General features: G+C 35.1%; 1 protein-coding gene across 1 annotated transcript in view; it reads left to right on the forward strand.

Annotated features, from left to right (window-relative positions):
• Nucleotides 1-16,529, forward strand: part of GALNT13 (polypeptide N-acetylgalactosaminyltransferase 13) — a 601,907-nt gene that overhangs the window by 18,542 nt on the left and 566,836 nt on the right. Inside the window, exon 2 of the mRNA XM_077153856.1 lies at nt 14,369-14,439. The gene's annotated coding sequence lies outside the window, so the exon portion shown is untranslated. The remainder of the gene's footprint in view (nt 1-14,368; nt 14,440-16,529) is intronic.

A 16,529-nucleotide genomic window follows, 5' to 3' on the forward strand; every position in this document is an offset into this window, starting at 1 on the left:
CCAAAGAATTGCATACAGGGACTCAAGTAGATAACTGGATGTGAATATTCATAGTAACATTATTCACAAAAACCAGGCAATGGAAACATCACAAATGTCCATCAACAGATGACTGGATAAACAAAATGTGGTATGTAAGTATACATACGTGACTGTTTAATTCAGCCATTAAAAAATGAAGTACACGCTACATGTAACATGGATGAACCTTGAAAACATCATGTTGAGTGAAATACCGGACACAAAAAGACAAACATATTCTGTATGATTCCCCTTATATGAAATACACAGAATAGGCAAATATACAGAGATAGAAAATAGAGTCGAAAGTTACTAGGGAATGGAAGGACGGGTAAAGGGAGTTATTGCTTAATAAATACAGAGTTTCTGTTTGGGTGGCGAAGTTATTGTATATATAGATAGTGATACTAGTTTCACAACATTGTTAGTGTAATTAAAGCTGTTGAATTGTATGCTTAGAAAAAAATGGCACATTTTATATCATATATATTTTACCACAGTGAAATTTTTTAAGTGATTAAAAAGGAAAGCTTATAAAAACTTCAATAACTTTCTAAGGAGTTTTTACATGAGAAGTATTTAAAATTAAATAATAATTTCTTCCTTGCCAGGGAAGCATGCATGAGAGTAACCATTTTGAATCAAAGGTATTATATCGAGTCACAGACAGACAACTGATTCATTTTCTACTATTGTTGTTTGGACCTGCCAAAATATTACACCAGAAGTAATTATTTTATAGTGTGACAGTACACTGACATCCTTGTAAGCTTACTTTGTGAACAGTCTTCATTTTATTTAAAACCAAGTACTTTGGAAGTTAGTAGCTCATAAAAGTTGCTCTCCAGTTTTTTTGCTTTTATTTTTGGCATGAGCAGGCACTAGAAATCTAACCTGGGTCTCCGGCATTGTTCTCCATTTTTATAAATATAAACCAAGATATAGAATGATTTATGATATGATTGATCTTGCAATGTTTTTTTGATTGATAGTAAATTGCTGAAATGTTGTCACTTGTTATAGGAACTAATACATCCTATCTTTGTGTGTGTGTGCGCACAGTGTTTTCCTCCAAAAGGCTCCAACTGAAAATTAGGTTTTCATTTTTAAGTGGTTCTCTGGTTGCTTTTAAGTGTAGATAAACACAATCTTGTGCCTGGGAACCACTGCAGGTAAAAGTGCAGTGTTGGTCTTTTATGATAATTCGGATTTCTTCCTTTTAGTTGTTTATTAATGAAAGAGTTTGTTTTGACCATATGTTGAACCAAACTAAATTTTACTGGCTGGGTGATTTTTTTATCTACTTTATCCAAAACCTTCCCTTTCCATATTGTTTCAGTTTAACTTTCCTGTCAGGTTTTACTAAAGTTTCAAGTTTTTAACCAGCCTCAGTCCATTTCATATACCATTTTCTCCTTACCTAAAATATGGGCATGCATACCTACATACACTCATCCTTCTTAAAACTCTTGCACTTAGTTCTAAATCCCACTTTGTACATACAATATATTAATCGATGTAGAATTATATTTTGAGTCTTCTTAAAAATTCTCTATGTTTAGTATTGCCAGGAAAATTTTATGTGATTTTAATCAAGTTGTATTATATGCATCTATGATATTATAATTCTCTAAATATCCATGTACTTTTAATTGACTAAAGGGCTGTACTTCACAATATACTAATATATTAAATTGTGGGCCAATAAAACATTGCCATATTTTAATACAGACGTGACTATCCTCCATTGGTGTGTGATGGGATCCCTGTGTAAACAGTCTATATACGTAATCATTAAGAAATCTGGTCATTGGTTTTAGGATTCACTTAGTTTAAGCCTTTATGTGAACACAAAATCAATCACTCCCAGAATTTCATTGAAGTGCCTGCTTGCAAATGGATTTCCAGCAATGACTTCCTGCTTCTGACATGTGATTTCTGAGTGCTTTGGCAATTATAGAACCCTAGGGATCTACTAGGTGAAATCGTTTTTTCTGTATGTCTGCAATTCTGCTTGCTTTCTGTCAAGTCTCTGCCTTATTGAAGACTTAATACTATTAAGGTGATTTTCTCATTCCTGCTTCTGAGGATTATTTCCTCATTCAGGGATGAATAACACATGCTAAAAAAAGCTACATATTTTCATAAGGCCAAGCCTTGCTATCAAGAAAGGCTTTTTTTTTTTTTTGTCATAAGCAAGTATAGATACCATCTTTCCATATAAATGACATTGCAAAGTTATGAGTTATGAATGGTTTACTACATGTTATTTTGTAGAAGTTTTAGTCTTTTTCTCTGTATTTTTCTGTAAATGTGTTCATGCGCTGTTACTCATGGCTGCATTTTATAGGAAGATGCGTGCTTCATTTGTTCATTTACCACCGCTCAGGAGCTTCAGAGACAGTGAGTTTCTTTAGTAATTCTGATCTGATGATGCATTTGGCTGACTGCCATCAACCATGTCATCCAGAGGACTTAAGAATTCTGATCTCACACACCGTGCACTTGATCTCAGGGATAAATTTCACATTTCATTCCTGTTTAAAACATTGTTCACATGATACCCTAGTAATCCAGGTCGTACCTCCTGTTTGCTGGTATTTTCATGAGTGCCTGCCTTGTTGCCGACACCCATGGATGGGTCTCCCTCTGCAAGACCAAACGTGCTTGTTGCAGTGGCCCAACAAGAAGTTTTTAAAAAATAAAATAAATGAAGAAAATGAGATTGTATTTCCAGGTTGAATGCTGTGTCATGGTTGGCTTCTTTTTCCTTCTAGGAGTTGCAGTCCTGTGTGTATTGTGCCTCAGAGTGCATGGCCTCTTTGGCTTTTCTTGCTTTTAAGCATGAATAGGGCAAAGCTTTCCTTTTCTATTCCTATCTAGTCACCTGCATTTACTCCCTGATCCTTAGCTATATTTTCTCCTTGAATTAGATGTAATTAAGGAATTGTCCTACTTAATTACCCTCTTGAAGTATTTGATATAAGCATATTTTTACTTGTTCTTATAGTTTAATGAATCCTTTCTTCTAAATTGTAAATGTCTATCTGCACCTATCTGTCTGTTGTAGATTATGAATTCCAAGAAGGCAGCCCAACCTGGTTCTTTTTTGTGTGTGTGCTGTACCTAATCAAATGCTGCATACAATTGAGTAGTTACAACATGCATTTAATTAGATTGCATATGCACTGAGAGGCCCCCTGGGCCTTCCAGAGCAGTAAAGGGAACTTTGGAAAATGATGCAGGCCAAGAAGGATTTAGGTCAATCAAATTTTTATCCGGCTTTCCTAGTAGGGTATTTAAAATGGCCACTTCAGTGTGATATATTAATGTCTTTCCTGTGACTTTTTTCCTCTCAAATTCCATTGTCAGCTAGTGAAAGATTGTGCCCTTTTTATATTTCTTGTCACACTCATTGAGTATTTGAAATGGCAATGTCTTCATGATTTTCAGCAGACTGGCCCTAGAGTTCTGCCACTTCTGTCATTTATAAGTATTTATCTGGGACTTATTTCCTTTGCAGTGGACCTGAGTCACAGAGTTTAAGAATGAAAGGGATCTCAAGGGGTGATCCTGTCACCTCACCTGCCCTCAGTCAAGGTAGTACTTAGTCTAAGTCCCAGGCTGACATCGTTCTCTAATATAAATATACCCACATCATGCAGACTATTACATACTCCACATTGGCAATAGAGGGATTTCTGAACTTGTTACACCTGGGTTTAAATTTTGAAAGCTTTACAGTTTAGATTTCAAATTCTTTATCTTATCAATCAAAGCTCTTCATCATCTATCCCAAATATACCTTTGCAGCCTTGTGTATCATCTTTTCCTGCTTTCTGATCTATTTTGAAGACTCTCTGATTTACTTCTCCATTACCTGGACATGTCATTGATATCTCTTTTGTTTGTTAAAGCTGCCAGAATGCAATATACCAGAAATGGATTGGCTTTTTAAAAGGGGATTTAATAAGTTAGAAATTTACAGTTCTAAGACCATGCAGTTGTCCACATTAAGGCGACAAGAGGATAACTTCACCCAAGAAAGGCTGATCACATCCAGAGTTTCTCTGTCATCTGGGAAGGCGTGTGGCTGGAATTTCCTGATTCTTTGCTCCTGGATTGCATTGCTTTCAGATTCTGATTCCTTAGCTTTCTGTATCTGCACTTCAAGCATCTCCAAAGATCTGTGTCTAGGCATCTGCTCTCTGTGTCAGGTATTTTAAGGACTCCAGTAAACTAAGATCCACCTTGAATGGGAGGGGCCACATTTCCATGGAAACATCTAATCAAAAGTCCTCATCACAATTGCATAGGTCTCATCAAAAGATCCCACTCACAATAAGTCTGCACTCACAAGATTAGATTAAATGAGCATGACTTTTCTGAAGCACATAATTTCAAACCAGCACAGTATCCAAGACTCTGTTTCTTTGCCAGTACTGTTTTTCATGCCTGGAATGACGTATCTCCTTGTTTCAAGGAGCAGCTGAAATGATACCTGTTTTGTGAGAAATTTCCCAAATCTTCAAGACATAATTATTCTTTTCATTTTCTCTCTTCCCATAGTGCTGATTCTGTGGCTGCTACTAACTTAAAACATGGTGGTGTTGTTAGTTGGGTCCCTGTCTGTCTCCTGTTTTAGGCAATAAGCTTTTTACATTCTTCATTGTTCCCTCCTGGCCTAGAAAAGTTCATAATACAGCTAGTCACTTGATAAATATCCTGATTATAGCATTAAAAATTGATTCAGTAGGTATTTGTGACATCTTTTTTTTTTTTGAAATAGGTTGGAGGTATAAAAATATTGATGTGATCTCTTCCAAAGATAATCACAGATTTATAAAAATCTTGGGCTTAAGAGGGTCCTCTAAAGCCATTAATCCTACCAACTAATCAGCGTTTGAAATCCTTTTCAACATTTCTGGAGACTGGCCATTTAATTTTTTGAACTCTTCCTTTGGCCCTTTCTTAGGGAGGCATATTCTATTTTGGTATTCTCATAGTAAGAAAGCTTTTCCTTTAACTGAACTTAAATTTGATTCCTTGTAACTTTGTCCATTGGTTTTAGTTCTTTTGGGGAGCACAGGAAACAAATTTAAACAGCTTTCCACACTGTCAGCTCTTCACATATGAACAGTGCTCAGGTTTTTACTAAATGTCCTATTTTATAGGCTGAATGACCCCAAATCCTTCAAAGAATCCACATTTCAGACTCTCTCTCTCCCTCTCTCTGAGTGTGTGTAAAACACATTTGTGTGAAAACTTATTAGCAACTAGCCAGATGAATGGACTCAGCTGAGAGATCCTCTGCTGGTATCTCTCAGCTGAGTCACAGTCAAATAGTGGCTGGCACTCAAATCATGCAAATGCTTGATGAACTGTATATCCTATATGGTTCCTTTATTCAAGCATCTGTTGCCTTACAGCTCCTCAGCATGACCTCTCTCTCCAGCAGAGTACCCCACATATTTTACACCACAGCTCAGGGCTCTAAAACGCAGGAAACACAAGATGCCGGACTATTAAGGGCTACTCCTAGCATTGTTGCAGTATTGCTCTACCCAGTGTCTGCTCAGTGGGGGATGCCAAGGTCACATTGCAAAAGAGCCTGTGGGATGGAGGATGTGGTCATATATGGATGGTGTAGGGAGTGAAGGTTGTGCTTCCAATCAATTTTATCTTGTCCTCAGGAGAAATAAAAACAAAATGTGATAAGTTTAAACAGTGGCATAAAATATGAAGAAACCACAAGTACTAACCAAAATCATAGTATAACACTAACTCATGTCCTCTACCTAAAATCTATCACACATTCACAGCACACTTCTAATTGGACCTTGTGATTTGAGATACCCCAGGTCTGAATCAAGATTTAAAGATGCTCCAAAGAGTGCTCACTTGAAAACAATAACTGGCATCCAAACATCTTTAGTTTCTGGAAATTATTTTAATGCCTGTTTCAGTTTTTCTAAAGCTGCCAGAATGTAGTATACCAGAAATGGGTTAGCTTTTACAAAGGAGATTTATTAAGTTACAAATTTACAGTTTTAAGGCCTTGAGAATGTCCCAATTAAGGTATCAAGAGGAAGATACCTTCTCAGAGGAGAGGCTGCTGGCATCCAGGGTTTCTCTATCACGTGGTGTGCTGGTTTATATCTATTATGTACCCCAGAAAAGCCAAGTTTTAATCCTCATTCAATCTTCTAAGGGCAGCCATTTCTTTTAATCCTGATTCAATATTGTAGGGTGGAAACTTTTGATTAGATATCTCTGCATAGATATGGTGCACCCAACTGTGGCTGTGACCTTTTGATTAGATAGAGATGTGACTCCAGCTATTCCAGATGGGTCTTGAATAGTATACTGAAGTCCATCAAAAGAGGAAACATTTTGGTAGAGTACAGTCGACACAGATGCTGACACATGGAGAACAGAAACATGGATGTTTGGAGATGCTTGGAGCTCAGCAGATGTCACCATGAGATGGTAAGCTAGCCAGAACTTGGAGAGAGCCAAGGGAAGCAAAAGGATGAAAGCCAGCCTTGGAGAAGCAAAGCGAGGAACAGGGACTGAAAACAATAGCGCCCAGGAGCAAGGGACCAGCAGATGCTAACCAGTGACTTCCCAGTTGACAGAGCCATCGGCCTTCCTTGAGTTAAGGTATTTCTCCCTGGATACCTTAGTTTACACATTTTTATAGGCTGAGAACTGTAAATTTGCAACTTATTGAATTCCCTCTTTAGGGCAGGCCACGGTGCCTCAGCAGGCAGAGTTCTCACCTGCATGCTGGAGATCTGGGTTTAATACTCGGTGCCTGCCCATGCGAAAAAAAAAAAAAAGGAAAATCTCTCTTTAAAAGCCATGCCATTTCTTATATATCACATTCTGGCAGCTTACAAACTAAAATATATGGGAAGGTACATGGCAATATCTGCGTATCCTTCTCTCCAAAATGTCTATGGCCTTCTATGGGTCCTTACTTGTTTCTCCCAGGGCATTTCTGTCTTAGCTTCTCTCCTGGGTTCTCTGAGTTTCATCTGTCTTCATCCTCTCATAAAGGACTCCAGCAAGGAGATTAAGACCCACCTTGAATGGGCTGGGTAACATCTCTATGGAAACAGCCTAACCAAAGGTCCTACCCATAGTAAGTCTGCTCCTACGAGAATGGACTAAAAGAGCATGGCATTTCTGGGATACATAGCAGATTCAAACCAGCACAATGCCCAATATAAATTCTCTGGCTTCTATTTCAGTAATTTCATTTCTTAGAATATAATTTTGAAAACAATCCTTTTTTGCAATTTAGTAATAAAATATACTAAATATTTTCTTGTACAAATATAAATGTATCTGAGTCATTTTTGATGTATTCTAATTTCTCAGATATTAATTCCTTCTGTTTCCTGAACTCCTTTAAATTTTTCTATGATTTAAATATGATTTGACATTAGAACCTAATAAATAATCATGGTAAAACTATGTCAAAATTTTGTTTTAAATTTTTATCTACAAATTATTGGGAAATATGGTGTCCATTGTTTACTCTGGATGGCCTAAAAAATCAGTGCTTCATTGTACCTCCAGAAAAAATGAAAAAGATAAAAAGTCCCAAAGTTAACAGTCCAATCCTGAGAAGATGTCTCTATAATGTCACCAGGGATCTGGAATCCTTATAGTTATACTATGATGTAATAATTTTTCTCACTCACTCAAAATACCTGCCAGAATTTCAACCATGATATGGCAAAGACCATAGAGCATAAAGCAGCTATAAGAGGAAAGAATAGATGTTGGCAGGCAACTGGCAGGTCCAGCTATATCACATGAAAAAAGCTACATTCTACTAACTTTTTGAAAAATATACCCAATTGGTTTAATTATGTGCAAATTTTTTTTAATACTGGTTTCTAGTTCTTCTAATACTAGAAAGTTCTGCCTGATCTACATCTGTGTAGTTGGTTCTTACCTAGATGTGCTTTGTTGCTTTAGTTTCCCTCTGAATTTTTAAACTTGCATCCAGTTCTTTGTATTAGAATATGATAAATATATTTTTGCAAGAGATTTGGAAAATTAAGAAAAGTATAAAACAGAATATTAAAATTACCTACATTTTACATCATTCAGAGATAACAGCATTTTGTGATCTATTCCGCTAATCTTTCTGAATTCATATACATTTTAAATATTTACATAATTGCTACTTTATTTTAGAAATTATTTATATTGTTTAACCAATATATTGAAGATTTATGAATATAAATAAATAATATTTGAGGCATGATTTTGTGACTGAACACAGTTTACGTAGCTGATAGCTAATAGCCATTCTGGTTGCTTTTATGGTTTTACATTAAAATGACACTGTGATGATGTTCTTCAAGCAAAAATCTCTATCTCTTATTAGTTCTTAGAATACCTTCATGAAAGTTGAAGCATTGGGTCAAAAATAGGGATATATAAAGGAAAAGGTGAAAGTTCTTCAGAGGATTGGAAATGATGAAGTGAAGGATTTAAAAAATGTGGTATTTTAGTTTGTATTTGCTGTATTTGCAGAACTGTTCCAACTTTCTTATTGGAAGATGAAGGAACCAGTATTTTCTTGTATCTCTTCATTTAGGTGGGGTGGGTGTTGTAGAAGAAGATATATAACAGTCTTTACTAGAGAGGTTTTGAATATTTGGATAGACACTGTCAACTCCTTTAAGATTCAATATTAAAAAATTGAAATAAAAGGAACAAATAATTGACTGAGAACCCACTTGAGTTAAAAAACAGGTCTCTGAATTCTCCCAATCTGGATGAATAAAGAAGAGGGAAGGGTTAAAAATTTTTCAGTAAGGATACCATATGTATAATGTCAAAGATCAAGAGGCAAGGGGGCCAGGATCTTGGGGAAGGCATTATGTGGTCATTCAGTCATGGTGTATGGACTTGATATGGAATTATGCACTGAGGTGTATTGATAATGGACTTCACGAAGCTTACTTCCAAATGATGATGATTTATCATACCTGTCATGATTGAAATTATCATAGGATTATTATGAATTTATATTCATAATTGGAAAGTGTGTGAATTAATTTAGGGCTCTACAAGGTCAACTGAAAAGGGAGAGAGAGTGTGAAAGAGATAGAAGAAACTAGTGCTGACTTTTGAAGTAATTGATTAATCTGCCTTGCTTTGATATCTAGGAAAATAGCAGTATAAATAAAAAAGACAGTGTTTTTTGACACAACTCAAAGAGCAAGAAAACATGGAATAACAACCAACATGACTTTGAGAGAAGTAAATCTAATTTTATTCTCTGATGCAATGACAGAACTTAAATATCAAGAGAAGAATGGTACATTTATCTTCACTTCAGTAAGGTTTATTTTCTGCCTCATATGATCTCATCAACCAGTAAAGAAAATGTGGTCGTGTGTAAAGCGAGCCATAGCTGGCCATTGAATCAGTAACCTATCAAGCAAACCAATAAGACCCCAAGATGGTCTATTAGATGCTTAGAGAATGACATTTGTATTGATCTTCAGAATTTAAGAATATAAAATAGCAATTCTACTGATTAAGAAAGGAGATTGGGAAAGCTCTGTGGGAGCTTTGCAGGAATCCAGTGTGAATATGGAAGGAAAGAAAGGGGATCTGAAAGAAGTTGAAGTTTGATAAGTACCACTGACTAAAAAGACAATTGAAAAAGAAGATACAATATAGTGTTTTCGAGGCATTTATATTGGTTACATTTAAAGCTTGTATGCTTGATAATATTTTATTTTTTCTTTAATATCTGACTAATTTCATTTCTTTTGTGTATATTATTTCATTAACTTTAGATTTTTTAATTTGCCAACTATAATATGACATTGTGGTGTATTAAAAACCTCAATTCGATTTCATATCACATCTGTTTTCATTCTCCTGTGCATTTGTATGTATGTATATATATGTATATACATTCGTATGTATGTGTGTATATTTATATATGTACTGTGCACTCGGATTTCTTATTATCCTAAATGTCTGAAAAACAGTGGGCAATGATTTGGCTTATTTTCTTATTTTAAGAACATTAAAAAAAACATTTATTTGATTTGTCTGTTTTACTTTCTCTGTAAGTCCAAAATATCCCAATGGAAGAAAAACAATTCTACATTTTGTTTATATCTTTTAATCTTACATATAAAAATTTTGTAAGTATTTTACTAAGAACCCTGGATGCCCTTTTACAGATTCATTAATTGTTTAATCTTTGCCTCTTTTGCGTTCTCATATATGATATATGATTCAGGAATATAGGCATGTATTTTCTCTACTGAATGATTGAAGAATAAGTTCCAAATGTCAAGCTTCTTTACCTAAGTATTTCAATATGTATTTCCTAAGAATAGGACATTGACCTACATATGACTATAGTAGAATTATGAAAATTAATATCAAGAGAATATTATTATCTAATTCACATTATATGTTAGTGATCACACATTATGGTAGTATTATTTTCAGTGTCCATTGATCTGAAATGTTTCCTCGGTCTTTAATGTGTTTGACACTTGAAGGGTCCAGGCCAGACATTTTGTGGGATATCCTCAATTCGAATTTATCTGATTCAGATTATGCACTTTTGGCATTCATACTACAGGAGTTATGATGTGGCCTTTTCAGTGCATCAGATTTAGGGTCACATGATGTATAATTGGTCCCTTTTTGACGTTGACTTTGATTACTTAGTCAAGGGGCCTCTGACAGGTTTCTTCACAGCAAGGCACTATTTTTTCCTGTGTACTTAATCAGTAATTCATGGAAATTACTTTGAGGCTATGGAAATACCTTGTCTGCCATCATACTTTCACCCACTAGTGCTATTCCACTGGAGTTTTCTGGATGGTTATTTACCATGGTGTTTGTCTAATAGTGGTTTCCTAACTCTATCATTCCATCTGTATTTGTTGGGTGGCATTGCACTCTATGGAAGAATTTTCCCTTCTGCTTTATATGCCTTATTAATTTGTTGATTTCTGTCTTATTTCATTTAATGAGTTTTAAACCTTTACAATTATTATTTGTTTTGATACTCCTTTTGTCCCAGGTTTAGCCAATGGGGGCCTCTTGAAGCTGGGGTTTGTGAGTTTTGACAATCCCATCATTTTAAGATAATCTTACTCTTGGCTCCCAGGAAGAAATGCTCTCACTTCACATTCTATATACTTTTATATTCAGTGTATTCAGTATTAAAATATGCCGGGATAATTTTCACACTTTGAGTGGGCTTTCTTTATTCTTTTTTTGTGTCACTTTTAGGGCCTATGCTTCCTTCTTCTGCCTTCCTCACGGTATCCCTGGACCCCCTGGATCCTTGTACTGTTTATAGTGGGAGCTTGAAAGATAGCTCTGTTAGAAATCGGTGTTTAATTCTGAGTTTATGGGTAATTTGACAATTTTATTATTCTCCAGCTCCCAGTTATGCCGAAGGCCTAGGATGTGTGTGTTTCTATTCGTTTTGTTGGCTATGTATATTTTTGGAAGATGTGTGAAGAGTTCCTGATTTAGGGGAAGACTGTTACCTTGACTATCCTGAATTCCAATTCCATATTTTTTAAACACTTTGCAAAATATGTTGATATTTCTAAACATTTTCCAGTATGCCATGATGTAATCAGAATCGTGGATTGTACAACTTCACCATTAGTGAGCAGTGTTCCTTTAAATTAGTTTATTTAATTCAATTGAAGTTTTTGTCTTTATTTATCATTACAATTATTTTATCAAATACCATCTAATAATTCAGGGTATATCTCTTCTGAAAGGCATTTCTTTTTTTTTTTTTTTTTTTTTTTAAAGACAGAGAGAAGGAAGGAAGGATAGAAGGAAGGAAGAAAGGGAAACATTTTTAAACATTTTCTTGTTTTATTGTATTCTGTTTCTCCGTTTTTGTTACATGGGCTGGGGCCGGGAATCGAACCGAGGTCCTCCGGCATAGCAGGCAAGCACTTTGCCCGCTGAGCCACCGCGGCCCGCCCCTGAAAGGCATTTCTATGGTAAATGTAAATCATTACTTGAGATCAATGACTCTCTTGTTAATGGGCCTATCAATTGTGTTTGTAACTTTCTCCCTTAGCATAAAAAAAACTCCCTAGCAAAAAACAAAACAAAACCAAAAAATCCAAATAAATATTTAAATAAATGGCAATTCAAATCCACGAAATTTTAAAAGTGTTTATATAGAAACAAGATAATTTATCAACAGTGTCTGATTATAAAAACCCAGTGAAAAACAGTAGTTATAAACAGTTGACTCAACCAATGATATAGGCTTTTTAAGCATAATTAAAGAAAGTCTTTCCATAGTTTCCCAGCAAATAGAGGACTGATCTTCTTTGGTAGGTAAGGAATTCTTGAGCCAGGAGCAAAATACTGCAATGCTTGAAACTGTCAGTGCAGAAATAATTTGCAGAAGTGAGGATGAGGTAAGTGTGGAGAGAATGCCCCATGTGAGAGGGGCAGCCTTTTCTCTGAGTTATGTGGAAGCTGTGAGCCCAGTCTTACAATGGTTTCACTCTTCCCCAAAGCTAGAATTCTTATGAAAAACTCCTGATTTTGAAAATTGTTTAATATTTTTAATATGGGGTAGGACAAGCAAAACATGTCAGTAAATCAGATTTGGTTATACCTTTAATTTGCAGCCTCTGCACAGAATATAAGGACTGACAGAGTGTAGTAAGAAGAAATCTGGGTCAGTAAAACCCCTGAAACCAGGCTCTGAGTTAGGCCTGCATCCTTTAGCTGTGTCAAATTGGGCAAGTCACATGATGAGTTTTAACCTCAGTCCTCATGTCTGTGAGGATTATTATGTAAATGTGTGAAGAATTTTACAAACCTTCCAATTGTTATAACTTTATTTTATTTATTTTTTATATGGGCAGGCACCAGGAATCGGACCCAGGTCTCTGGCATGGCAGGCGAGAACTCTGCCACTGAGCCACCATGGCCCACCCCCAATTATTATAACTTTAAAATTCTCTTCAAATTATACGTGAAACTGAATTTGTACTTGTATTAAGTTCTAAGCTTTATTCTTAGAAAACCAAAATTTGTAAAAAGACTATATTTTTCTTGGGAATTTTTGGATGGAATTTTGCTGTTTGGCTCTGAGTTTACTAACTCTGTATAGCACCCTCTCATTTGAGGAGCCATGTGTTAGGTTTTAGTGAAATCGTTCATTCCTGTGCATGCAGAGTGCGTTGTCTTGCTGGTGCCTTTCAGACACTAAAGAAAGGTGAATGAGGATTTCTACCCAGGATGTTTGTTCTACTTGTTGATCTGTTGATTTGGTTACAGTTTTGGTGAACATGAAAGCACCCTTCCTTTATTAGTAAACTGCTATTTCTGCTGGGTACTCTAAAGGAGCAAGTCTTTCTGTCTGAAATTTCATTAATTTTTCACTGAGAACTGTAATTCATCTAAAGCTGCTAGCAAATACTGATATTCCATACTGAGAGGAATTTTTCATTTGTGTTGTCCACTGTATAGCTTATCTGTTTGAATCAACAAACTGTACCTAATGGGCTATGTAAAATTTTCATTAGGTTGTGTTTTATTTTGTTTCTTTTGAGCAGTTCTCTCATAAAACAGTATACAAAGTAGCATAAAATTCATTTAACTTGAAATATTTTGAGCTTTGAAATTAACAAATGTTATCCCCAACACTCTGCCTCTGAAACAAATTGACTAATAAACTCTGATTAAATAACTTTCTCATTGTAATCACATTGACTTCCTGGAAAACAGAAAATGGATCTCTTGGTATATGTTTGTGAGGTGTGCTAGTGGCATGCCAACTTTTTCTCAGTGTGTGATTTTCAATTAAAATTGAAATGTAATTACGAAAGTGGATTGGTGCAATTCTCTGGATAAATCAAACAAAATTTTCTACCCCAGTGATCTACAGGTAGCAGAAAAAAATACATTTTAAAACTTGAATTATTTGAATAATCACTGCAAATCTCTAAGTTTATGTATAATCATCTCATATTTTTGAATTGCTTTTTATGTTTTTCTGTTAATCTTCTGGAGGCATTGTGTTGTTTTGCATTTAATTCTGAAGCTAATGTACAGATTTTTTTACCTCTTACATAAGACTACCCTCCTTAACTGATCTTTAGAATATTACACAAAGTTGAGAATTTTTTTCATCAGCCCTTATACTTTGCTAGCTGTATAATCTATATTGGCAAAACCTTATTTCAGTATGTTTGAATATATAGGATCTGATCTTGTGTTTGTCTCTATGAATTTTTCCTATGACCTTGACAAATTGCTTACTCTTTGGGATTTTCTTCTTACTCCACAGATGCATTTTGTAGGCGTATTTTGAAGATGAATGTTTGCAAATATTTTTGAAATTGCCAAGTACCATATACAGTAAGTAATACATATTTTTATTCTTCCACTCAATTGCAGTCATGCTGAATGGATTTGGCAGACAGTCATAAAAAACACATTTCTATTTACAGTTCTTGACATTTGTGAATATTGAGGGAAAATGTATGTAAAAGATAAAAATTGGATGAGTTATTTACTAGTCTGAATTAAGCTGAGTAATTTAAAGATTTCTCATGACCGATTTTACAGTTGTTCTGTTTCTCACACACTTAGTCATAAGTCAGAGTGAAGGAAAGGATTAATGATGTTAGATATTGTTGATAGGGAATTTTTTTAAAAAGGAGATTTGAGTTAATATATTTTACGACTTGCTCAGTTTGGTCTCTGGGGAACAAAGGTAATGATTTAATATAGTAATCATATTTAATTTAATTATGTATTTATTGCAAGCTCCTACATGGTGCCAAGCACTGTGCCAAGAGCAAGTAGGAGAAAAAGGTAAAAATTACTCTTGAGGAAATTCTACCTTAAATTCCAGGAAGTGAGATATGCCCAGGTATCAATCAAGGAGAGTATTGGGTAATTTACATCAAGAGAGTGGTATAAACTAAGCTTAGACAAAAAGATATTTCAAGTAATTTGAGAAATAATAACACACGTAAGTATATGAAAATAAAAAATGCTGGACAGAATACTCACATGGAAAAAGAATGAAATGTGACCCTGCCATACAGCAAACAAAAATGAAATAAAAAAAAATGTAAGTTTGCAAAAGAAGATATAATTCAGAATTGCTTTGGTCCAGGATTTCATCATGGAGATTGCACTTGGGCTAGATTTTGATGCAGATGGAAAATGTTAACAGATAAGTCATGAAGGAAATGGCAAACCAAAGTTTAGAGGTAAAGGGACATACTTCACAGTCAGTGAGTAGCAAATTAATTTGGAAACACAAGTTTCTTGTCATAGACTCATAATACTAGACAGTAAGGCCAGAGCCAGGTTGTAAGAAATACTGAAAACCTGAGTAAGACATTTAAATCTAATTGAATGAATTTTAAAAAGGTACTTTTTTGTGAGGACCAATCCTGGGAAGAAAAACTATGATTTTTAAATATTAATCTTGTGGTGTCTTCAAAATGGAGTTCAGTAGGAAGACTTATAGTCAAGAATATTTTTTAGGGAATTGTAGCAGCCTATGAATGAATATGTGAGTATATGATCTGCGTTATAATAGAGGGGATGAATAGAAAGGGATAAAATTACAGGTGTTATTTTATAGTAATATTGATAATTTACACTTTTGCGTCATTTACTAAGTATGAGACTCTGTTTTAAAAACTTTATGGTTTTTTTTGGCGGGCCGCGGTGGCTCAGCGGGCAAAGTGCTTGCCTGCCATGCCGGAGGACCTCGGTTCGATTCCCGGCCCCAGCCCATGTAAAAAACAAACAAACAAACAAAATACAATAAAACAAGAAAATGTTTAAAGATGTTTCCCTTTCTTCCTCCCTTCCTTCCTTCCATCCTTCCTTCCTTCTCTCTGTCTTTCCTTCCCTTCCTCCCTCTCTCTTTAAAAAAAAAAAAAAAAAAAAAAAAAAAAAACTTTATGGTTTTTGTTTCTTTTAATTTTCAAACAATCCTGAGAGATACTACTCTCAAACCCATTTGCATAAGAGGAAACTGAGGCAAGAAGTTATTTAAGTAAATTGTCCCAGACCACATAACTACAAAGTAGCAGCGCTGGTGTTTTCCCACTTAGTCTACTCCTGAGTCTGGGCAGTAAACCCCTGGAGTATCATTCCTCGAAAAAATAACTAAGGTTTCCAAGTTGAGTGAAATGGAGAATGATATTACCAAGTGTGGGAAAAGCAATTTTTTTTTTCAATTTATCCCCTTTTTTAGCTACAACTTTGGGTAGGAAGAAAAACTTCTGATCTTTGGACAGAAATAACTCTTACGGTTAATGATGAATCTCGTGTATATATTCACTTGTATTCTGGGAAACAGGAGCTGTGTAATTTATGATATTACTCAATTATAAAATAGAATAGTAAATATGTCATCTTAATATGATTTGTCTTTCTTCCTCAGCAGAGCTTAAAAATGATACAAGAATAGAGTGGTAACT

The sequence above is a fragment of the Tamandua tetradactyla genome, chromosome 3, assembly GCF_023851605.1.
Source record: "Tamandua tetradactyla isolate mTamTet1 chromosome 3, mTamTet1.pri, whole genome shotgun sequence".
In the NCBI taxonomy this organism is placed as follows: Eukaryota; Metazoa; Chordata; class Mammalia; order Pilosa; family Myrmecophagidae; genus Tamandua; species Tamandua tetradactyla.